The sequence below is a fragment of the Balaenoptera acutorostrata genome, chromosome 18 (genome assembly GCF_949987535.1).
Source record: "Balaenoptera acutorostrata chromosome 18, mBalAcu1.1, whole genome shotgun sequence".
In the NCBI taxonomy this organism is placed as follows: Eukaryota; Metazoa; Chordata; class Mammalia; order Artiodactyla; family Balaenopteridae; genus Balaenoptera; species Balaenoptera acutorostrata.
The window spans coordinates 4,315,869-4,340,662 of NC_080081.1; the positions used below are offsets into that span (position 1 = coordinate 4,315,869).

Below are 24,794 nucleotides of genomic sequence, written 5' to 3' on the forward strand. Positions count from 1 at the left end.
TGTTTGTTTTCCTTATCATATAGATTCCTACAATCTACATAGCCCTCTGCAGAATTCTGTAGGGCAAAGGAAGCAGGAGAGAGGGTTTTTAGGAATTTTAAACTTAACTATAGCATAAATTAATATGTGAACCTTCAAGTTCACTTTTCTCAACAATTACCCCCGACGTTGTAACATTTACTGAGGATTCACATATAATATAAAGGCTCCTGTTGAGTGATATTGTTGTTGTATTAATTTAGAGGTAAAGTTTCCTTACAGTAAACAGGGAAATATTTGAATCATCTCCTTGCAAAGATGCAGGATGTCTCTATACCTTTGGGCAAAGATTCCTTCCACAGTTTGTTTTCTTTTTTTTTTTTTTTTTATAGTAATCTTTTATTTATTTATTTATTTATTTATATATATATATATATTTTTTTTAAAGGATTTTCTTATTTATTTATTTATTTATTTATTTATCTTTGGCTGTGTTGGGTCCTCGGTTCGTGCGAGGGCTTTCTCCAGTTGCGGCAAGCGGGGGCCACTCTTCATCGCGGTGCGGGGACCGCTCTTCATCGCGGTGCGCGGGCCTTTCTCTATCGCGGCCCCTCCCGTCGCGGGGCACAGGCTCCAGACGCGCAGGCTCAGCAATTGTGGCTCACGGGCCCAGCTGCTCCGTGGCATGTGGGATCTTCCCAGACCAGGGCTCGAACCCGTGTCCCCTGCATCAGCAGGCAGATTCTCAACCACTGCGCCACCAGGGAAGCCCTCACAGTTTGTTTTCTGAAAAGATAGTCAGCATACTAATTTCCTAAGAAATATTACGGCAAAAACAAAATCACATACTTCCCTAATTATACCCATTCCTGTATTTTATACTGTAGGAATAGCTCTCACGCTCTCCCAACATTTTCAGCATGCACGTCCCTCTCTCAGATGGGCATTCCATTAGCATACAGGTGGTGTGTGATGTGAAACACTTCATCACTGGTCTGAGGCTGAAAACCCTGAGGTAATTTACAGTGTTGATAAGCTGCAGGGACCCTAATTGTGCAGTCTGAAACCAAGCATTTCAGTGCGTGTTAGCCTTCAGAGAGGATAGTGCTTGGTTCCTGCAGAATCACTAGCATCTACTTTAGACTACATTGCTCATTTACTAACTTACAATAGAAGGTAAGTGGGGCTTCCCTGGTGGCGCAGTGGTTGAGAATCTGCCTGCTAATGCAGGGGACACGGGTTCGAGCCCTGGTCTGGGAGGATCCCACATGCCGCGGAGCAGCTGGGCCCGTGAGCCACAATTGCTGAGCCTGCGCGTCTGGAGCCTGTGCCCCGCAACGGGAGGGGCCGCGATAGAGAAAGGCCCGCGCACCGCGATGAAGAGTGGCCCCCGCTTGCCGCAACTGGAGAAAGCCCTCGCACGAACCGAAGACCCAACACAGCCAAAAATAAATAAATAAATAAATAAATAAATAAAAAGAAAATCCTTTCATAAAAAAAAAAAAAAAAAAAATAGAAGGTAAGCTGTGGCAGGGCATCCTGAGATGGTTACCTGATTTTATGTAATAATATCAACTACCCTAAAACATTGAAGAAATATGACATTTTTATTAAAAATACATTGAAAATGATTTATTTATGAAAAATTGTTTTTGCGATATCATACATTCATACAAGGTAATACTGAATGTCTTTTAAGGAAAGTGCAAGTATTAGATTGGAACACTAGGAATCGTTAGAGACTCATTTTCTACTCCAGCCAGTGAATTAAATCAAAACACAGAAATACCGGGAAAACACTAAATCAGATTAAAGTCCCAAGTTGAATTCATGTCACGACTAGAGGTAAAAAACAAAACAAAACAAAAATAAAAACCTCAGCAGCTAATGTCAGCAACAACAAAAATGAAAATAAGCTCAGGAACCAGAGTCCTGTTTAATTTTCATATTATGATAAACTTGGCTCAGTCATTATATTGGAGAGTGTTGATTGAGCCCGAATCTCACTGTGATATGCAAAATGTGTGAAAAACATTCGTGTGTCAACAATATTTTCAGTAACTCATTTGTGCTGACCTCTGTGAAAACAAATCACTTTACTTAAAGCAAAATAATGAGAAGAAGCTTCTTGACAGTATGTCTGTATGTAGAATCCTACTTTATGAATGTGCTCTCTCATTTTTCCTGGAACAGACAGATGTTTGATTTTTCCTGGAGCAACTTTAGTAGCAGACTTAGAAAATAGATGCTGTAGAGATTATGCCATTGATAATTAATAGGAATGGCTTTTATTATGTTGACCAAGAGTTTCATAGATCAAGGAAACAACATATTTTGACTACATTGCACAGAGTAGACACTCAATACTTGTGGGAGATTGAGTCGGTTCTTCTAGGCATATGTCCCCAAAGTCTATCCTGTGTATAACTGTACGTGGCCAGAGGAGCTGCACAGTTCATTAGTTTGATTCATTTTAAATTAAATTGTAAAATTGAAAATACATTCATACCTTACAATTTAATAGCATCATTATACATTACATTCCCACATTTATTTTTTCTCAGTAGCAATGTAGTGTGTCACAAATAGCATCCCATAAGGATGAGGCAGAAAAGGAGATTTATGGTTGGGCAAGTAAGACGTTTAGGTCAAAGTTTGGCAAACTTTTCTGTAAAGAGGAAGACAGTAAATGTCTGGTTTTAGGCTTTGCAGTCAATGTATAGCCCCTTTGACATGTTCTTTGTTGCGTTATTTTTTAAACAAACATTTAAAAATGTAAAAATATTCTTAGATTATTGCAGTACAAAACAGATGCATTTGGATATGAGACTCTAGTTTGCCAGCTCAACCAAATCAGTGTATACTTGGTGGCTCAAAGAGTAAATGCCTTCCTTTTTCAAAGGCTACTTTGTGCATCCACTAAGAGGAGTCAATTAAATTGGCATTCTCTGCCATGATGAGCAAATATATCATATACGGACCATTTATTAACCTCAAGAAACTAGTCAGAATATCTTTCAACTAGCACGTGTCCTTGTGTCTTCTTATTGTAGCCTGTTCAATGGACGTTCTTTTGGCCTGTTGGCTATAACCCTTTCCTTGCCCTTAGACCTGATTTCTCAGCTTTGCCTACTTCTGAAGAGGAGACCAGTTTCCTGCTTTCAAACCAGTTTGTGTAGTTCAACGAGGAAACACTCTTCTGCCGTTTCCTCACAGCTAGATTCTTCTTCCTCTTCAGGTTCAGAGCTGAAGAAATTGCAGGAACTGGTGCCAGAAGCAAGGACTGTAATAGATGCCTACTACTGAACTCATGGAAGCTTTTTGTCTTTCCCTGTTGTCCTCAGGGGTGCTCCTAAACCCACAGAGTACTGGGTATGATGCAGGTGCTAGAGGGATGGATAGCAGTTCCCAAGTTCTGAAAACCCTTAGCCTGGAACTCGCTTGAGAAGTGCCACAAGACCCAGAATATTCTTCCTGAATAGTTTTTGGAACAACTCATAGAAAGTCAAAAAGAGATAGGGATATAATGCATCTACCCATTTGAATCTTTTCAGATGGAATTTTCGACAGGATTATTTTAGATTTATCCTTTAGGCATATTATCTTATCTTATTTCTTTATTTATTTAGTTTGCATGGCAAGTTGTGTGTCTGTCTTTTCTTTTAGCAAAAGACATACCGGTCTCAAGTCTGTGCCTCAAAACATGCCATTTCCTTTGCTATCATGGGCAGTCTCTTGTGTCCCTTAAGTATCTATTTATTTATTTATTTTTCTCAATTTTCTGCTCTGCCATGCTGGAATTTTAGGAACATATAGTTTATACCATGAAGTAGGTGTGAATTCCAAACTTGGAAAAATAAAAATGAAGAATTGCTAAAATCATAAAATGCCAAACGTTGATAATAACAGCTCTTAGGAAAGCAAATCAATTGAGGCACAACTCTTTGGAAATTGGGAGTAAAAAATAGTCTTGAGTTTCTCCTTTAATACAACGCATGACACAATCTCACATTTTCACCTTTGATTTTCTGTGAGTGTTTTCTTTGTAAGCAGTAATATGTCTTTGCAAATTAATTTGCAACCATCTGTTCTATGAAAAAGAATCCCTTATTTTTCAACTTAAACTATTCAGCTTAAAATTTAACTTTAAATATATCTTTATCAATATAAAATTCAAATGGACAGGTAAGGAATACTGATAAATACAACAATATGTAAGGGCATTTTGACTATACAGGTTTTCCTGTGAAAGTTAGATGAGACAGTGAAAAGTTGTGAATAGGGAACATGTATCAAAGATAAAATACAAAAAAGAGAAAACACACATGAATTTCTGATCCAGATAACAAATATCTCTGCCTCTCTGAAGCCCAATAAAATTGGACTGGGCTCAAGGAAACAAAAGGAAAATCACAACCCAGATGAGGGTCTGCTTTATTTTAAAGAAGTTTCTGTGAAGCCCAGTTGGATATTTGGAAATGTTTTATAGGTAATTTAATAAACCAAGATATTAAACTAATTCTACTTTAATGCTTAATTGCTTCAGGTGGAATTTTTTTCTTGAATTACAAGATTGGCATTCTTTTCAGTTTCACTCTGCTTATTTAACCAAACTTCTTATACTTATGTTGGACCAGTTTTTTTCTTCCTTCTCCACAAGTTTCTTCTCTTTGCATGTGAGCTACAAGGGGCCATTTAGAAAATAATTTCATTAGATATTATTGATTTTGAAGTTTGTATTTACTTCCCTTGCATTTGTAGGTAATGTATAATTAAAGCACATATTTCTGATAGATAGTGAAAAGCCTCAACTTTTGGACAACCCATAAGAAATTATCAAGAAACATTATTATATATATTTTATATGGTAAATATTAATATATTACATTAACATTTATTATATAGTATATATTTATAGCATAATGTGTAGTCATATAGTATAGTATTTAATGTATGTAAACTAAAGTCATGTATTATATATAGTATATATCATGTATCATATATCATAATATAACATTATATATTATTTTATACATATGCTATATGTAATACATATTTAACTATAGCAATTTAAATTAGTAATAACTTACTAGGTACTAATTATTTAAATTAAATTTTTAAAAATGATGCACTCAACTTCAGTGGTCCAGTGTGTCTCCACAGCCTTTGCAGTTGGTATGTGCAAAACTCAGTTTGCAAATCTTCCCTAGATTTGCTGAAGACTATCCTATAAAGTAGACATTGTGTATCTTTGGTGCCATTCTGTTCTTGCTTGCTCACTATCTCATCCAGATCTCTTTTTTGACCATCAGCTGGGTGTTATTTTCCCAAGAGTTGGCTGAAATGTTTTAACACTTGGTTATTTCTATTACAATGGAGAACTCTCGACATCCATACAAATTAAACAGATAATAGTAAGACTGGCAGTTCTGGACAGATGGACTTGCCCACGTCTCTAACAGGTCATAGATAGATGTGGCTGTTGACGGCACAGTCAGAGATAGGGGACATCAAAGGCAATGTATTTCAGTCTTTTCTGTAGAAAAAGGTAAAACTCCATTTAATTGATAACTTCATATTTTCCAAACAACGAAGAAACTTTTTAATATAATTTGATTTTATGGAGGAGAATTTAATTTGATACAAATGCAAATTAGATACAATTTTGGTCATGGTTTTTTTTTTTTAAATATGTAAAACTTTAGGTATGCCATTCTGTTTTCTATAATTTCATCACACCAAATTAGGGCTTATTTAACAAAAGTAAAATAATACCAAGCCCCCACTACCAAAAAAAAAAAAAAATTCACACAGGATGCATTTAGCATATAACTATGGAAACTGAACCAACATTAAGTATAAGTTAACTACACTTGACTGTGTGCATAATGGTCTAGCCAACATTATAAGAGGTATTTTGCTCTGCTTTGAATTCCTAACATCAAATTTTAATATATGTATATAGTCATCGCTTGGTATTCTCTGGTAATTTGTTCCAGAACCCTCCAGGGATACCAAAATCCACAGATGGTCAAGTCCCTTGCAGTGGGCCCTGTGTATCTGTGGGTTCTGCATCCTAGGGTAAGGAGGGTCAACTGTATGTTTAAAATTCTTAATTAATTACTCCTTTCCCTAATGACCAAAAAACACATAATGTCAGAAATATATTGACATTACACAATTGAAAATGAATTTTTGGGATGTCAGGGTAAGTATGGTGGGAAGAGAGACAATGTAACTTTAGCATCATTACCTATACTTCTGTATTTAATGGATATTATCATTCAGTTGGAACACTGAGTAACTGAGAACTTTTTTAGTTTTGTATTTAATTAGTCAGTGGTCTAGAGCTAATAATGATAAGTCCTCATTTTAAAGCCCTAAAATTAGATATCAGAAGAATAATGCAGGCCAGCTATTCTATTGCTTTAGGTGATATATACCACTGCAATTTCACTCTCTGTTTGAAATCATACTTGATAAACCTATGGCTTCTATACCTGACTAACCCTAGCTCTACCTTACAGATAGGAAGTAATTCTGTAATTCTCCAGTGTTTAGAGTAGCTAGTGGTTCTCTACAAATTAGAAATATCCACTACAAGTATTTGGGGAGAGAGCACTTCGGTAAGGAAAGGTGGGATAAGAAAGATTGTCCTAAATACGTGGCCAAATGGCCATGGCCAAATTTAATTCCAAAGCAAATGATACTTACTAATTTTAATTAAGTAATTAATTAATTGACTGTTTCTGATGTGTGCATGAGCTGTAGGTAAGAGACATTTGGGGTGGTATTTCATGACAGGAACCAATTAAATGATTAAAGGTGTTACTTGAATTCAGAAATGCACTTCACAGGTGAGACCTTAAGCTTGATACCTGAAAGTTTCTTTTTTTTAAGTAAGAAGAGTTGAAATGTTTTGTAGGATTCAAAATGGAAGCAGGCACTATACTGAAGAAATATCAATATGAATCTTTAGCTTTCAAATGTGATTTCCTTCTACGCTTTCATTAGGGCTATTTCACTTTCAACTCACAATTCAATCTATAATGCTGACTGTCATATATAATCTCTAGAGAAAATTCTAGAGTTTTCCATTTGGAAAACATCAAAAATGTGCTTTTTGTTTTGATTGTTACTCAGTAACTCAAGAAAATGCATTTCCTTCCTCATATATTTGCATATTTGACCTATCTTTTATCACGCAAGTAATACCAGGCAAGCTCAAAGGTTGACCAATCCAGTTTAAGGTTCTTAAAATTTTCTTGTGTCACCCTTTATTCTTATCACAAAATATATGTATGTGTTGATGTATGTGCATGTGCATATGTGTGTGTGTGTGTACACAGTTCAATGATGACAAAGATTGTCTCTCTTCTACCTGTTACATATTAGGCATCTAATAATTAAACTATTTGCTGAATGAATGAAAAGCACAAGATATTTAAAGAGTACTTCAAACCAAGTGTAAGAGATTACCGTACTGAACTTGGGGGCTTAAAGGGACGAAAAAGAAAGTGAGACAGAAACTTATTAAGAGAGAACACCACTGTCAAAGGTGTTGTATGGGATGAGTAAGAAGTGGTTGAATGTGGCTACGGGTAATAAAGGATGTGATACTGGAGTAGTTGGTAGGAACTTTATTATTTTTTAATTGAAGTGTAATTGACTTACAATGTCATATTAGCTTCAGGTGCACAACATAGTGACTCAATATTTTTATACATTATGAAATGTTCACCATAAGTAAAATTACCATCTGTCACCCTACAAAGTTATTACAGTACTATGGACTATATTCACTTTGCTGTACATTATATCCCTGTGGCTTATGTAGTTTGTAACAGGAAGTTAGTGCCTCTTAATCCCATTCACCTATTTCACACATCCCCCACTCCCATCCCTCTGGCAACCAGCGGTGTGTTCTCTGTGTTTATGAGACTGTTTCTGTGTTATGTTTATTCATTTGTTTTGTGTTTAGTTTCCACACATAAGTGAGATCATATGGTGTTTGTCTTTCTCTGTCTGACTTGCTTCACTTGGCATGACACCCTTTATGTCCATCTATGTTGTCACAAAAGGCAAGGCTTCATTTTTAAAGGCTGAATAATATTCCATTGTGTACACACACACACACACACACACACACAGACACACACACACACATATACATCTTGTGTGGTGTATACATATATACCAGAAATGCGGTATATATCATATATATACACCATATACATGTGGTATATATATATATCACATCTTCTTTATCCATTAATCCATCTCTGGACACCTAGGTTGCTTCCAGGTCTTGGCTATTGTAAATAGAGCTGCAATGAACAGCGGGGTGCATGTATCTTACCAAGTTAGGGCTTTCGTTTTCTTTGGAAAAGGTAAGAGCTTTAGTTTTAAAGAGATCGTATGAAGTGTATGAAGCTGCTGTGCTATATAAAACACCAAGAAGAAACAGTACTCCCTTCCTAGTTTGAAATCTTGTTTTTTGTAGGTTTATCTTAACTTTTATCCTGCTGCCAAGATATTATTTGTTTTGATTTACACGTGATCCCCATTCAGAAGGTTGTCAACGCAGGTCATTGGGTATGAGTTTCGTAGAGCGGGGAAGATGTCCCTGTCGCCTGTGCTCCCCGACAGCTGCCAGCCCAATGCCTGGCACGTAAGAGATATGCAGGATCTCTTAAGTTTTGTGTTTCCATCTTTCAGCATTTCTCAGCTACATCCTTTCCAGCCTTGAAGTCATGTCTAGGGAATTTAATATATTTTAAGGGATTATGAAAAATGGGCTTTTTGAGCCAGTACACTAGACTCTGAGTTTTCAGGGTCTGGAGGAGATCTGCACAGCTAGCAGTGGAAATTGCAGGACAAAAGATGTATTGAAGAGTCAGGGCCTGCAGAAGCAGCCAGGAACTCTGGTTCCAGGACTTGCATAAACAAGTAGCCCAGGAATCACATGCCTCCTTTCACATTTATCATCTTCTTAGGTTCCCAACAAACTGGCTCAATATTATGAATGAATGCAATAATTAATCAGGGTTATTGCACAGGGAATTCCAGCTTTGGATGTGAATTCTAACTAGGTGGCTTATAAGAATTTTTTAATATCGAAAATCTATGATAAATACATGCATAGAAAATCCTAAATTGTGTGATCATTTTAACAACCACCCTTTTGGGTAAGGCATGTGCTCAGAGCAACCATGTATAGTAACTCCGTTTTCCAAGAGGGAAAACCGGCTGGAATCCATCCCGGGTTGTAACCATCTGACCTGACTAGACTGAATGCTTTAAATGCAATGTTTGAGACTGTTACAGCAACCCTGGAGTGGCATTTTATTACTTCCATTTTACAGATGAAAATAAGGATTAGGGAGGTTTTGCGACTTGCCCATGTGAATGTGGCTAAACACACCCAGGTTTGATCTCAGGTCTGTCTGAATGCAAAGCGTTTTCCCCACACTCTGCTGTTAGGGCCGTCGGCAGACATTTGAAGAAGGGAGGTACACGTGTTGTGAGGGGCCTGCAGGAAGGCTCCACGGGAAGGGCTCTGTTGAGGAGCAGCCTCGCAGCGTCACTCCCGGGTCAGGCGGCCCAGCTTCTGGCCCCTGGTTCCGGAACACTGAGGTCAGGCAGCCAGAGCAGGAGAGGATGTGCTGGCTTTCCTCCTAAACTCCTGTGACATGAACCATCAAATCATCCAGTTTCAGAGGCGGTTTCTCCTTGTTTCCTTCAGTCTGGGCCCTCTGACTACAGAAAGAATATGGGTGCCACACTGCACTTTATGCTAAGACCACGTAATGAGTTCTTTAATGTTTTCTCTCTCTTCCTCTTCCCCTCCCTCCCTCCTTTTCCCTTCTTCTCCTTCGGTGGCTCTTTTGTCTCTGTCTTGGTCTCTCTCTCTCTCTCTCTCTCTCTCTCTCTCTCTGTTTAGGTCATGGTGTACCTATGATTCCACCAGAATGTCTTTATTTCTTAACCTGCTGAATGTTTCAGTTTGACTTTATAACGGCCTTATATCTCAAAGGTTGAAAAAAAGTCCTTGATGATGACTTCTTTCATTTGTCGTTAGCCAGGGTGTGTGGGTAAACAAAGCACATCAAAAGCCTTGTGAATGCATATGCCATTTGAGAATGTTTTAGAATAGTCAAGAAATGGAAGTAGGGTATATGCCCAGTAGTGGGATTGCTGGGTCGTATGGTAGTTCTATTTTTAGTTTTTTAAGGAACCTCCATACTGTTCTCCATAGTGGCCGTATCAATTTACATTCCCACCAACAGTGCAAGAGGGTTCCCTTTTCTCCACACCCTCTCCAGCATTTCTTGTTTGTAGATTTTCTGATGATGGCCATTCTGACCAGTGTGAGGTGATACCTCATTGTAGTTTTGATTTGCATTTCTCTAATGATTAGTGATGTTGAGCATCCTTTCATGTGTTTGTTGGCCATCTGTATATCTTCTTTGGAGAAATGTCAAAAAGAGTCAGGTACCACCATGTTCACTGCAGCACTATTTACAATAGCCAGCACATGGAAGCAACTTAGGTGTCCATCAAGAGATGAATGAATAAAGAAGATGTAGCACATATATACAGTGGAATATTACTCAGCCATTAAAAGAAATGAAATTGAGTTATTTGTAGTGAGGTGGATGGACCTAGAGTCTGTCATACAGAGTGAAGTAAGTCAGAAAGAGAAAAATAAATACCAAATGTTAACACATATATATGGAATCTAAAAAAAAAAAAAAAAAGGTTCTCATGAACCTAGGGGCAGGACAGGAATAAAGACAGATGCAGACATAGAGAATGGACTTGAGGACATGGGGAGGGGGAAGGGTAAGATGGGACAGAGTGAGAGAGTGGCATGGACATATATACACTACCAAATGTAAAATAGATTGCTAGTGGGAAGCAGCTGCATAGCACAGGGAGATCAGCTCTGTGCTTTGTGACCACCTAGAGGGGTGGGATAGGGAGGGTGGGAGGGAGACGCAAGAGGGAGGAGATGTGGGGATATATGTATATGTATAGCTGATTCACTTTGTTATACAGCAGAAACTAACACACCATTGTAAAGCAATTATACTCCAATAAAGATGTTAAAAATATATATTTAAAAAAAAGAAAAAGAAAAAAAGAAACAGCGGTAGGAATGTATCTGACAGATCTGCAGTCAGTAGCCCTTCTCCAGCTGCCGTTCCCTCTCTCACAGGAGAGAGCAGGAGGGAGGATTTTACGTATTCTGCTTGCCAACACTAGGCAGTAAGATTAACATAATGAGAAGGAAAAATGAAGATTGAGGCTATCCCTGATGTCCGTCTCTCCCGGAAGTTAGGTGTTTGGATTCTGCGGGAGAAACAGTGAACGGACATTGTGGGCAGAGCCCAGAACCAGGAACTCCCTCCCCAGGGGCTGGGTGAGCGTCCCTGCACTTTCCTGCAGCCTGGGGCCATGCAGGAGCCTGGCTGTGGGTTCTCCTGTACCGTGGAGAGAGAGAAAATCGAATGTACACCACATTGCAGAGAGCTGAGTTCTGTGTATCTTTTCAGGAACACATAGAACTTGAAATATTAAACCTTCTCTATTTGAAATGCAGTCTAGCATTGAAAATTCGGAAGTCTGTAGTATGGACTCAGCTTGCCTGTGCTCGTCACTTCTCTGAATGTGGCACGGGGCCTCTGGGCTGGGCTGGGCTGGGCTGAGAAGGACTGTGTTTCCCTTTAGTCCTGGGTGCTGGTGGAAGCTGATGAGGACCAGCTCACTGGTCGAGGAGGCAGGCAGGAGGCAGGCAGAGGTAGAAATGTCAGCAAAGCCGCTTTCGTTGTGTACAGTATCCCCCAGGAAGCTACATCATTTTCACGTGCTAACTTTATTCCATATAGTCAGGTGCATGATATCCAGAGCATTCACAATCCTGCCCTTCATGTCTGTTACAGAAATGAATGTTATGATTATTTTATTACAGATTCTTTTATATATGTTGAGCTCCAATGACAGACCAGTTTTAAGTTAATGTTGTTTCAGAGTAAATAATGCAGCTGTCAGGCTCCAAGGTATATTTACGTTGTACACACGATGAGATACCCACAAGGATACAAGTTCATGTGGGTACAGATGGATTTAGGAAATGATGCCTCCTGTAACCTCCGTGTTCAGTTTGGATTTGACTGTAGACAAATAGAATTGTGCTGGATTATTCTCCCAGAATGGAAAAAAAAGCAAATATGCAACCTTTTGTGTAAACAGATGTGTTTCAACGTGTGTTTACCCAGAAGGTGGGAGGAATCACTTCCCTCAGCACAGCATGATTTTGCTCTAAAGTGATCAGTCATTAAAAGGGCGTGGATTAGAACTGCAGTGCAGGCAGATGGGTAATGCCTGGGAAAATAACAGACTCTCTCTGCTTCCCCAGCTGAGTTCCTTCCATCATTTGATTTGGCTAATTTGCTGCTGCAGTCTTTAAGGTGGTCAAATGCAGAACTTAAAAATCCAATTCAACAGGCATTACTGGACTCTTAACACTCATAGGTATTATGCTTGGAGCTGTGGCTGTTAATGAAATTGCACAGAGAACATGATCGTCTTCAAGGAGATTTAGTAAGGTCATGGGCAGGCCTAATGAGTGGCAGGTTTGTAGGATGGAGGCCACCTAACTGCTGTAGGATCAAGATTATGCCTTGTTGGAGGTGAATAGGAGATGCTCCATGGAGTTGGTGACAAAGGAGAGAAGACACAAAAGTGGGACGAGTTTGGGGTGGGGACATAGTGGGGGGGGGGATGGGGAGGGCATTTCAAACGCAGAGAGAGACATGAGCAAAGGGGTGGAGGTAGATATCAGTCCCTGGGGAAGGAGAGCAACGCGGCGCCCCTGTGTTCAGGAAGATCAGCCGTGCAGCCGTACTTGCAGTGAGTCTCGGGAGGGGGTTTGAGTTTGAGAGAGCCGTTCCTGGAGTCCAGGTGAGAGGTGATGAAGGGCTGAGTGGGGCAGAAACACATGAGTAAATGCTGGGAAAAGATTAAAAAAGAGCAAAATACGGCTATGGTCTTTCAAGCCTGGAACCCCAGAAAGCGTTCCATTACCAGCAAGGGAGTATTCAGAAGGGAGGAATTTAGTCAGAGGTGAGAGGAAAATATGAGGAGCTGGATTTTGATTAACTTTAGTTTGCTTTTGCTGGGTCATCCAGTGCAAATGTCTAGCAGGCAGGTATAGCAGTTGTGGATTTGGAAAAAGATCAGGATAGGGTAAATAGATATTTAGAAATTTCTTTAAAAAGTGATGGCCAAAGTGGTAAGCATGATCATATCACCAAAAAAGACGTAGTTATAGAGGGAGGAATGGTGAATGTTTACATTCATGGGGAACGAAAAAAAAGGAGACTGCAGACATAGTGTCTAGGGGCAATCATGGGAGCAGTGGGCAAGCAGAACAAGGCGGTGTTATAACAGCTAAGAGAATATACACCAAGATGGAAGTGCTCAATGGATTAATGTTAGAAACGTCAAGGAACCCTGCTAATTTGAAAACTAATGAATTATTGGTAAGGTCTGTAGATAGTCGCCAGAGTTCAAGTAGTAAAGAGAGTAGGTGTGAGGAAATAGAAATAGGTAGCTCCTTCAAAATGTTTTTGATGGAAAAAAAAAAGAAATCAGTAGCCTGAAAAGTGATTGTGATAATGACATTTACTGAGTACCTACTGGGAGCCGGGCACTGCATGTAATTTATCTCATTTAATTTGGACGCAAACAGTCATAACTGGAGATTTGGGATTGAGAGAAGAAGATGAAGGCATGCGGGCATCACTTCAGCCTCCCACTGCCTGCGTTCAGCAATTTGAAAGATGATAAAGGCAGAAGATTCCTTTTTTTCTATTTGAGACTCAGTCCTTTTCTGTCTGGATGTAGCCCCTCCTCCCATCCTATCACTTCTTGGTTATAACTGCAGTGCCCTCGGCGCTGGATAGAGCTTCCTACTCAACATCCTCCAGCTACCTTGATGAACACATTCCTCTTTCCTGGCTTACCCTCCCCTTCCTTTTGAGGATTTTCTAGCTCAGTTCTCAAGTCCTAGTGTGCATCGGAATCACCTGGAGAGTTTGTGAAACCAGTGCAGGCTGAACTCTGGCTCCAGCATTTCTGATTCAGTAGGTTTATAGTGAGACCTGAGGTTTTGCCTTTCTAGTAAGTTAGAAGGTGACGCTTATACTGCTGGTCAGGGCACTTTACTTGGGGAATTTTGTAGATTAAGAATATGTTGTGCGTGGGTTTATCTATGGGCGTTCTATCTTGTACCATTGTCTATATTTCTGTTTTTGTGCCAGTACCATACTGTCTTGATTACTGTAGCTTTGTGGTGTAGTTTGAAGTCAGAGAGCCTGATTCCTCCAACTCTGTTATGAAAAGATGCTCAACATCACTAATTATTAGAGAAATGCAAATCAAAACTACAATGAGGTATCACTTCACACCAGTCAGAATGGCCATTATCAAAAAATCTACAAACAGTAAATGCTGGAAAGGGTGTGGTGAAAAGGGAACCCTCCTTCACTGTTGGTGGGAATGTAAATTGATACAACCACGATGGAGAACAGTATGGAGGTTCCTTAAAAAACTAAAAATAGAACTACCATATGACCCAGCAATCCCACTACTGGGCATATACCCTGAGAAAACCATAATTCAAAAAGAGACATGTACCACAATGTCCATTGCAGCTCTATTTACAATAGCCAGGACATGGAACCAACCTAAATGTCCATCGACAGATGAATGAATAAAGAAGATGTGGCACATATATACAATGGAATATTACTCAGCCATAAAAAGAAATGAAACTGAGTTATTTGTAGTGAGGTAGATGGACCTAGAGTCTGTCATACAGAGTGAAGTAAGTCAGAAAGAGAAAAACAAATACCGTATGATAACACATATATATGGAATCTAAAAAAAAAAAAATGGTACTGATGAACCTAGTTGCAGGGCAGGAATAAAGAGTTAGACATAGAGTATGGACTTGAGGACATCGGGTGGGAGGGCGAAGCTGGGACGGAGTAAGAGTGGTATCGACATATATACACTACGGAATGTAAAATAGTTGGCTGGTGGGAAGCATCAGCATAGCACAGGGAGATCGGCTCGGTGCTTTGTGATGACCTAGAGGGGTGGGATAGGGAGGATGGGAGGGAGGCTCAAGATGGAGGGGATATGAGGACATTTGTATGCATATGGCTGATTCGCTTTGTTGTGCAACAGAAACTAACACGGTATTGTGCAGCAATTATACTCCAATAAAGATCTATTAAAAAGAAAAAAAGTATATTGGACTCTGGAGAGCGTGGCAGACTGCTTCTAATAGCTATATAGTTGTCAGGTGGAAAAGGGATTTTGTTGATGTTTGGTTCCAGTGGATACAACCAGAATTAATGAGCAGAAGGTACAGGGAAATCTGGCTCTTAAGGAGGAACTGAACTCAAGAGGATGACGTGGGCGACGTGGGTGAGCTTCAGGGACACTGCTGAGGACGCTGTAGCAGTTTCCAGTGTGCATGTGCGGTTGAGTAGACGATCTTTAAGCTTCCTCTCAACTCTGAGGTTCCAGTGATTTTGATTCTCCCAAGTTCAACATTTTTATTCAGCGTGGCCTGGGCCCTCTTACTTTTCCAGAACCACTCCCTCCCCCTAACATTAAAACAATATAAAGGTGTAAAAATGAATTTCTCTTTACAATTCCACTCCTCCATCACCGCTGTCAGTCACAGAGTTGGTAGCTGAACTCTCTTCCTTCCAGACTCAACACTCGCCACGCTCTCTGATGAGGCCTGTGGCCCACATAAGGTCCTATCAGCCATTAAAGAGATTTCATCTGGAAACGAATCTGTGTATAAATGTAGTCACAACTCCTGTCTTCAGCCAAGTAGGCCACGGCATATCCACTTTTGAGAAGGAGGTATTTTCAAAACATATCACCTGGTCTGTACCTTAAGTGCAGAGTTTCTCCCCCATATCAAGCCGTGGCCCTTGATGTACTGAGGAGGAGGTGGGGAGGGAAAGGAGGAAAATATGGTGCAGTGAAATAGAATATGCTATAATGCTCTCCTCCAGGGTGAATTTTACACCTGGCTGAAATCAGGGAGCACTGTTCCAGAGTGATTGAAAGTCCTCTTTTCCAAATGCAAAGACTCCAGTGAATTTTGAACCTTTCAACACTGTCTTATCCTTGGTAATAACTCCAGCTAAGAAGTGCAAATGAGTCTGATGCCTTTGAGAAGATCTGAATGGTCTTGATGGAAGCATTGATAGGGCAAAGCGGGAAATTAATGTTGCCTTGAAGGGTGACATAAATGGGTTTCAATTACTGCCTGAGATGGACATCCTAATTTCTATAGATAACATCAGTCTTCCCAAAGTTAACTGTGTTCCAGGCATTGAACTTAGCAAACTTTGATAAAACATCAGAAAAAACTGCTAGCACGCTGTTATCTTTTACACTGATCAATTTACTTCCTTTGCTTTGGAGCAATACTTGTAATTGCAGGAAAAAATTCTGTCCCCTTGCATGAAGCCCTGCATGGCGATCTTTTGAGCTATTGTTTTCATGTAAAAACTTCAGAGGAGGCTTTTAATCCAGCCAGTGTGGCCAGCCACAGTGGGGAGCCAAAGTCGCTAGAGGTCTCTATGGCAGGAATGTGCGCTACAGAGCAGTGCTTTGCAAACTATCTGTGCTGATGGCCTCACTTTTTCCCAGTACATCAACCCCTGGTGGTCCCCCACACATGACTGTACAGAGCTCACGCCTGCCACACACAACTCATCACTGAGTTCTAAAACACTCCAGCTAAGTGATGACTCTTGTTCAACAAGTGACTCCCTTGATCAGACACAGGAATGCTGTGCATTATGAAATTGTTACAAAAAGTTGCAAAACACTCACTTGCTGTACTTAACCTTTCTATGGACCGTAGCTAATTGTAAATGACCACAACTGGAGGGAAATTCCTCTTTATCAAAGAACCTGGTTAATTTTTGAGACATTTTATAAAATGAAACTCTTTCAGGTACAAACAACATAGGCAAAGAATGTTGCCATGGACCCCATCCAATCCCTGGAATCTTGGAATTCGAAGTAGGGAATAATACTGATACAGACAGTTTTATGTCAAACTCATAGGAGATAAACTGGGAATATCAAAGCAGAACACAGATACACAAGAGAGGTAAACATTCTGTTCAGATTAGGGAGCTGCCCAAATTTGTGAGGAAGGAATAATTTAGGGCAGCTTCAGGGGGTCCACTCTCATGGCGGGAAGAAGCTGGGAGAAAAAGCCAGCAGAGTCCTGAAGGACAGCTCTGGGCCTTGTTGACTCTAAGCTTTACAGAGATTCACTCATCATCATATCTCATGGTCAGTGGTAAGTGGAATGTTGGCCATGAAGTGGATTCCTTACATTAAAATTTATAATTGCAGAATTAAAAGATGCAAATTAAGAGCTTTAGTGATTATCTGTTTCTTATATGGAGTCAACTTAAATCCACAGAGTTGAAGTAACTTGTTTCAGGCCCCACTTGTCGTAAAAGCTAAAAGCGGGTCCCTTGTCCAGGGCTTCTGACCCACATATGAGATCTTTTCCTAAATCCTGTTCTATCTCTCTCTCCATCTTGATTTTTATTCTTTTCACTTAGTTATTTAAAAACACTTCTCTCCTTTAGTGTATACAGCATACTACCCATTGTGTTATTTTTTTAAAAATTTCAAGTATCTTGTTTCTTCCCATGCAGGAAGGTTTAGGGTATTGGGTCATGCAGTCATTTGACCCTTTCATTAAAAATGTAGATACAGAAAGATTACTGGTAAATATATGACACACGTATTGTATATGCTGGTTAATTTAAACTCTCCATTTTATCATGCTCTTACCTCCATACTATGTTGTTTACTAAGTTATCAGGGACTAAGATGACAAATTGAGGTAAGATTATGATAGCACAATGATATGAACACTGGCTTATACAACCCGTTCTTAAATCCAGTGCGTGACCTCAGATGATGTATTTAATCTCTGTGCCCCTCAGTTGCCACATCTATAGAATGTAGGTAATAACAGTGTCTACCATACAATCCCATTATGAGGATTATATGGGGCCATTTATTAAGGCACTGCCACAGTGCCTAGCAGTACACAAACAATAAACATCCCTCTTATCATTATAAGTTTATATCATTACATTCAATAGAAAAATATGAGTCCTTAAAAGGCAGTAGAGAAGGAAAAAAATCATGTAATGAATTAAGAAAGGAACAAGGTCCAATTATATTGTTGTGCTCTGAGAGAGTGAAAACCATTTGTTTGTGTTCATTTCCCTCAAAGGATAATCAATATTTGAAATGTTCTGCTTTCTGAAGGAACAAGGAAATTGGAAGAATATAATTAAATTTTAAAATACATGTAAGAGTGCCATTTCTAGGCCACGTCGGATGCTGCCTTGCGGTGGCTGTGCCTTGCGTGGCCGGGGTCTGCCCAGCAGCTCTGGGTCAGGAGGGCACTCCTGCGGCCACAGGGACACTGCAGCTCCTGCTGCCCCGCTTGGAAGCGGAGGGCAAGGGCCTCCGGGTTAACACGCTGGACGTGATCCGGCTCCAGAGGCAAGTGAGCCCTGGCCGGACCTCACGCCTCCGTGTCTGTTTGGTTTGTGGGTTAGCAAGTCCGCTCCTGTCTTTGATCGCAGACAAGAGAAAATCTTTTGAATTTAAGGAATCAAACCACTGCAGCTGTTATGAGGCAACAATTTGAAAAGCTTTTGTAGACTTTTTGCTGAAAGAAAGCTCTGTACCTTTTCATACAAGCCTTTTGCACTGAGTGACATTTTCAGTGCTTTCATTTTTTTTTTTTTAATCTTTCTAGCACATGCCACAGTAAAATTACAAGTATAGCAGTCCTCCATCTGGCAAGACTCATTCTCCCCGAAACGAAGCTGGGGCTGTGGAAGATGCTTTGTATTTTACGTTTCTGCTTCCCTACATCTGTACCACTCTGTGTTGTCTCTCTTACTTGTTAATCAAATCTTGAAAAAGAACTTTCAAAATTAATTTCTAAGGCTCTCAAGGCCTCAGTAATTCATGCTGGATCTCAGTTTAGTTTAGGATCTCAGCTTAATTTAGGATCTCGGAACTTAGTTTGTGTTTATGGCTTATATCTAACATATTTTTTAGGCTGTGTATTGCCCCAGCCTCTGTTTTATTGCTGTTATTACCATCTGTTTGATTTTTAGGGTTCATTCCTTCTGGTTCTTTAATCCTTTTTGGGAATGTCACTGCTTATTAATATCTCTTCCAGGGGAGAGCAGAGAAAGGGAGAATACAGGCATCAAAAATTCTCCAAATCCAAATGTAAATGGCTAAGTTTAATGCAGTCACCAGTCCATTTTGACAGTTTTTTTTTTTAGATCCTTATTACCGAATCAAGGTACAATTTATAGCATGTGAGTTTATCATAGGGTTAAAATATGACTTAATTAAGGTATGTATGGATTAAGGTAATTTAATTCAGGTAAAATTCAAAGAGCTTTTATTTTTTTGGTATGGAAGGGATTGACAAAATTAAGGTCTTATTTGTTTATTCTGGCTGGGGACTTTTTGTGTGATTAATCCATATAAAAACCTGTTTCTCTTGCTTTTAAATCCATCTAAAATTTCCCATATAAAATATTGTTCCCAGTAAAAATATTCTCTTGTTAACAAACACATGTTTCTTATTAACTAACTGTGGATTAAAAAACGATCAATAGGGACTTCCCTCCTGACGCAGTGGTTAAGAATCCGCCTGCCAATGCAGGGGACACGGGTTCGAGCCCTGGTCTGGGAAGATCCCACAGGCCGCAGAGCAACTAAGCCCGTGTGCCACAGCTACTGAGCCTGTGCTCTAGAGCCCGCGAGCCACAATTACTGAAGCCCACACTCCTAGAGCCTGTGCTCTGCAACAAGAGAAGCCACCGCAATGAGAAGCCCGCGCACCACAACGAAGAGTAGACCCTGCTCGCCGCAACTAGAGAAAGCCCGCGCGCAGCAACGAAGACCCAACAGAGCCAAATAAATAAACAAATAAATTTATTAAAAAAAGAAAAAATGATCGACAGTTATAGCAAAAGCATGCTCGTTTTAGATGGTCTCCCTGCCTGTTTCCATAGGAAGTAGTATTTAGAAGTACTCTTGAGAATGCTGTTTGGAACTCCTGTTGAACACCTGGGGTTTGTCACAGATTAGTAAGATATCTCTTCTTACTTTTACAAAATCCTCCATACAAACCCTCCTGGAACATAGATACATCCAAGATGATGAGGAAAGCATTTGATATGTTCATGGACGTTTTCCTGGGTTATAAACAACTGACTACTCTTTCCTTCATGAATGCATAGACTTCACACTAGGTTAAAGGGAATTCTATAAAAGAAGGATTATGAGTTTGGTACAGTATCACAATATCACACATAATTCAACTGTATACACACTTCTGGCATAGCTACTGCTAGAAGGGCACTCTCTTAGTCCATGTGGATAACATAATGATGTGCAAGATACAGCCTCTTCTCTCAACTTGCTTATAGTGTACTCAAGAAATATGATACACATATAACTACTATAACGTATTTTTGTGACTGGTAGGTTACTGAGCATTTCAGAAGGAGGAATCATATTATTTGAAGGGATAAAGAAAGTATCAAATAAGTAATTGTCATTTGAGGTGGTCTTTCGTAAAATAATTTCTGATACCTGGATTCAATCATTCCCAAGCAAATAAAACCCACAGAGACATGACAACTAAGGAAAGCTTTTTTACATACTACTATTCCACATGAGCTAGAAGCCGGAGGGAAGTATCCATGCTGATTTTTATAGAACTGCATTGATGCTGTAAAGCTTAACTTTTATCAAAAAATCGAAGGTGGGTTGTCTACACAGCATCTTGGGATAACTGATATCCTACCCATCTCCGTGTCATTGGATGCCAATGACTGCTAAATTTGACCAAATTATTAAATCCCAATGAAGCTGTCATCACAGGAATAGGCAACAAATGAATAATAATATGCATTTACAGCATATTTTTTTTATAAATGATATAAATGTACATATAAATTTATAAATATATAAATGTCCCTTCTATATTATTACATATGAAACCAAAAAGAATTAATTAATGGGGATAAAACTCACAATCTTTTCATCTATTAATGGTAACATTTCAATTGTTTCATCATGAAACAGAAATTTATAAAATAACCATATTATTTTCATCCTAAACAACACATGTTAAAAGAGTGGGAAATAATATAATGACAAATATTTTGTGACCCTCTCTAAAATTACCTTCTTAGCAATAGTTCACTAAACTTACATCGTCTGATAGAGCAGCCAGTAGCCATGCTTGCTTTTTTGAATTTAAGTTAAATAGCATTGAATAAAATAAAAATTCATTTTCTCAGTTATACTAACCATAGTTCAAGCACTCAAAAGCCACATGTGGGTCGTGGTTTCCTTATTGGACACTGCAGATATAGAACATTTGCCCTGTTACAGAAACTTCTGTTGGACAGCACTACACTTAAGTTCCTTTGAAGGTAGAGCAATAATTTTTTATTGCTTAGGAGACTAAAGAAATATTTTTGAGCAATTAACTTAAAGAGAGCCCTAATCTAGAACTGTTGGTCTCTTGGAGTTTTTTTTCGGTGGGGGGGGCGGTGTGCTTTGAAAATCCCTGCCTTTGGTTAAATGTAAACGCTAAGCTATAATGACTATAATGACGATGGTGGTGGTGGTGATGGTGGTGTTAATGACCAAAAGATAATGATGATGGGGCTGAGGGTTATGAATATCAAATAAGAATGTTTACCAAGGGTAAGCTGATCTGGGGGTTGAATTTTTGTTTGTTATCTAATGAGCAGTTGTTGTCAACTCTTCAAACAGGAAATGGATACCTAAAAGTTTGGTATGTCTGTGATGTGGATACAGGTGCTTTTACTTACATGGAGTCCTTTTCAGTCATAACTGAGGTCTAGTGTAAACGTCTGTTAGAAATGTTCTGTGTTGGGACTAAGTCCTTATGGAATAGACCTTGAATGGTATACCGCCAATATCTGGTTGGGCTGGTAATATGCTGTAAGAATTTTAAATGGTGTAGAAAAAGGGTTGTTGAATGTTTAGTCTGAGCTTCTTAAAAGGTGAAATGGCTTAAAGGAGTTTCTGAAAGCCACATCCAAGTTAAGACTGTTGATCCCAACTAATGGAAACCAATTTCACAAGAGAATGATGAGAATTTTCTAAAGGATTTTCCTCCAGGAGACATCTTCTCAGAGGATAATCTCCTCAGGAGATTAGATATAAGTATGCATAAAACAGACCTTCAGCCAAAAACAAAGACAGGGACTTTAAGGGGTAATTGTGGTCTCCCATAAGAATTGCTCTTTTTCCCCAGCAAGAATACCCTGATTCCAGATGTAATGGAGAAAAATGGAAGCAATGTATTTTTACCTGAGGGTAGACTATTCCCTAGAAGCAAATTCTATCATGACTTTCAAAGATCCCCATCATTATCTTTGTGTAAAAAATTTATATGAGCATTTTCTAGATGGCATAAAATTGACTATATTCATCCTTTCTTTGCAGCCGTCCAGAAAACACACCTATCCATGCAAACAATTGGGAGAGCTGATAATTATTTGTGTTAGAATAACATGCATTTCCAAAATCAGGGATTGTTGTGTGTCTTCTTGGTCTAGAAGTCCCAAAGCTGAAATAGAAGAGCAAACAGAAATGCAGAATACCGGTCAGAGTTCTTATTTGCAAGCAACATATATTAGCCAATTGTGTGGCTAATTTAAGCTAACCGAAACTCTAAGAAAGCCAGCTAACCCAGTTTGAAAGCTATGCAGCTGTGAACAATGCAAGCTGTCTCAAAATATCTAACCATACGAAGATGTCACCATCACCATCTCTGGGACAGTGGGCACTGCTGTGGCTGTAAACATTCACCAGAACTGGTTCATGCCTTCCCTCCCATTTTACCTCATTCGCTTCCTGTTCACAGTAGGAAGGGAGTGCTTATGGTTGGCAGAGCCAAAGTCCTTCAGCTGTGCCCTAGTGCCCTATCTGTGGGGCATGGGTGGAAAGAGAGTATCTAGAATTTTCAGTTTCGTGGTGAGAGTTGGGGCTCTGCTTCAAGAGGGAAGGGATTTCAAAATGAAACAACCACAAGTAATGAAAAAGCCCTACTATACATAAAATCTAGCTCAATCTCTTTCACTGACATAGGATGCATCATTTGTGTGACTCATGAAAGTAAGGAAATTAAATTTTGCCAGATCATTAGGTTTACTTTAGCTATGTGAATGGCCAAGCGACAGAATATTCATATGGATGTACTTAATCTAAAAACCACAGGACGAAATTCTCTCCCCATGTACGTTAAACAATTAAGCAGTTGCATTCAAATACGAATGAGGTTAAAACTATTAAGAGAAAAACATTTTCTGGTTGATGTTTTAGGTTAGAAGATAGGAAGATCAAAGAATGGAAGACCATCAGTGTAGCCAATCCTTGAAGCATCCTGAGGACACGTACTCGTTCTAGTATAGCCTGTTCTGTATGAGTAGGGGCTGGAGTTATATTTTCTCATTTAAAAAATCCATTGTTTTGTTTTTCTGGATGACACTGTTTTGCTCAGGACTAATCCTGCTTTCAAGTTATCAAATGAAAAAGACTGCATCAAATGCTACATTTAAATTTGCATTGAGAAGAGCTCTTGTGGGGGGTTGTGGGACAGCAGTAGGCATAAAGAAATAAACGTGACAGGGAAATCTTTGCAGGATAGAACTCATCTACTTCAAAGAAATTCAAGTGAGAAATCTAAGTATAATACGAACCCTTATTAGGCTTAATGAAGTAACTGCCAGTATAATCTGTGTTGCAGAGCTGCTTTTCCTTATACTGTACACATCGTGTATTCCTAGCAAAAGAAATACAGGGTGAAAGAAGAAATTTATAATGTCTGGAAGGGAGCAGAGTTCTGGTTACATTCCTGACTAATAATTTAACTTTCCCTCCCACATAGACAGTCAGAGAGAGCATTTTTCACGCATTTTATTGCCACTAAAGATTGAATCCTATTGTTCTAGAATGCCACAGACATCCAGCTTTCTCTTTCTCTGCAGTTTAGCAGGATATTGAGAACGTGTCCTTTTTTTTTTTTAGTATATGTGCTGCCGAAGCGAGCACGAGAATGTGTCCTTAAAGGGAATAACTTGTCATTTATCCAGATGTCTATGTGATAGTCACTTGTGTCGCTGGAGTTAAAGCTCAGACTCCCTGTAGAGCTAAGCTTCTGACCGCTCCTCAGTGGTTCTGCCTCTGCAGCACTAAGCGCCCCCTTCCTTCACCGCCCCTTTCCCTCCCTCCCTCACACATCCTCAGGACATATCAGCTGGAACAGTAACTAGCCAACTGCTTTATCACCGCTGCAAATCTATCACCAAATACAAGCTCTCAATGGAAAAAATAAAAATAAAAGTAAGGCCTTGCAAGATTTGCACTAGTGTTTTCACTAAAGCATCTGTTTATGTTTTCTTACGCTGAAAGGCATCGTTGTTTCCATTTGTCCTCAGTTAGAGCCTTGGCTTTGGAGTAAATTGTGGGGACAGTTATATCACTTTCTCACTTTTTTTCTTTCTTAGCCAGTGTTTTGCTTCTGTTTGAAAACGCTTGCTCATATTATGATCAACGCCAAATTCTGTGTTGTTTTATACTTGAGCCTGACTGTGTAA

General features: G+C 39.3%; 1 protein-coding gene across 2 annotated transcripts in view; it reads left to right on the plus strand.

Moving 5' to 3' along the window:
* The window catches only part of NALF1 (NALCN channel auxiliary factor 1), a 561,883-nt gene that overhangs the window by 93,293 nt on the left and 443,796 nt on the right, over nucleotides 1-24,794 (plus strand). The window lies entirely within an intron of this gene.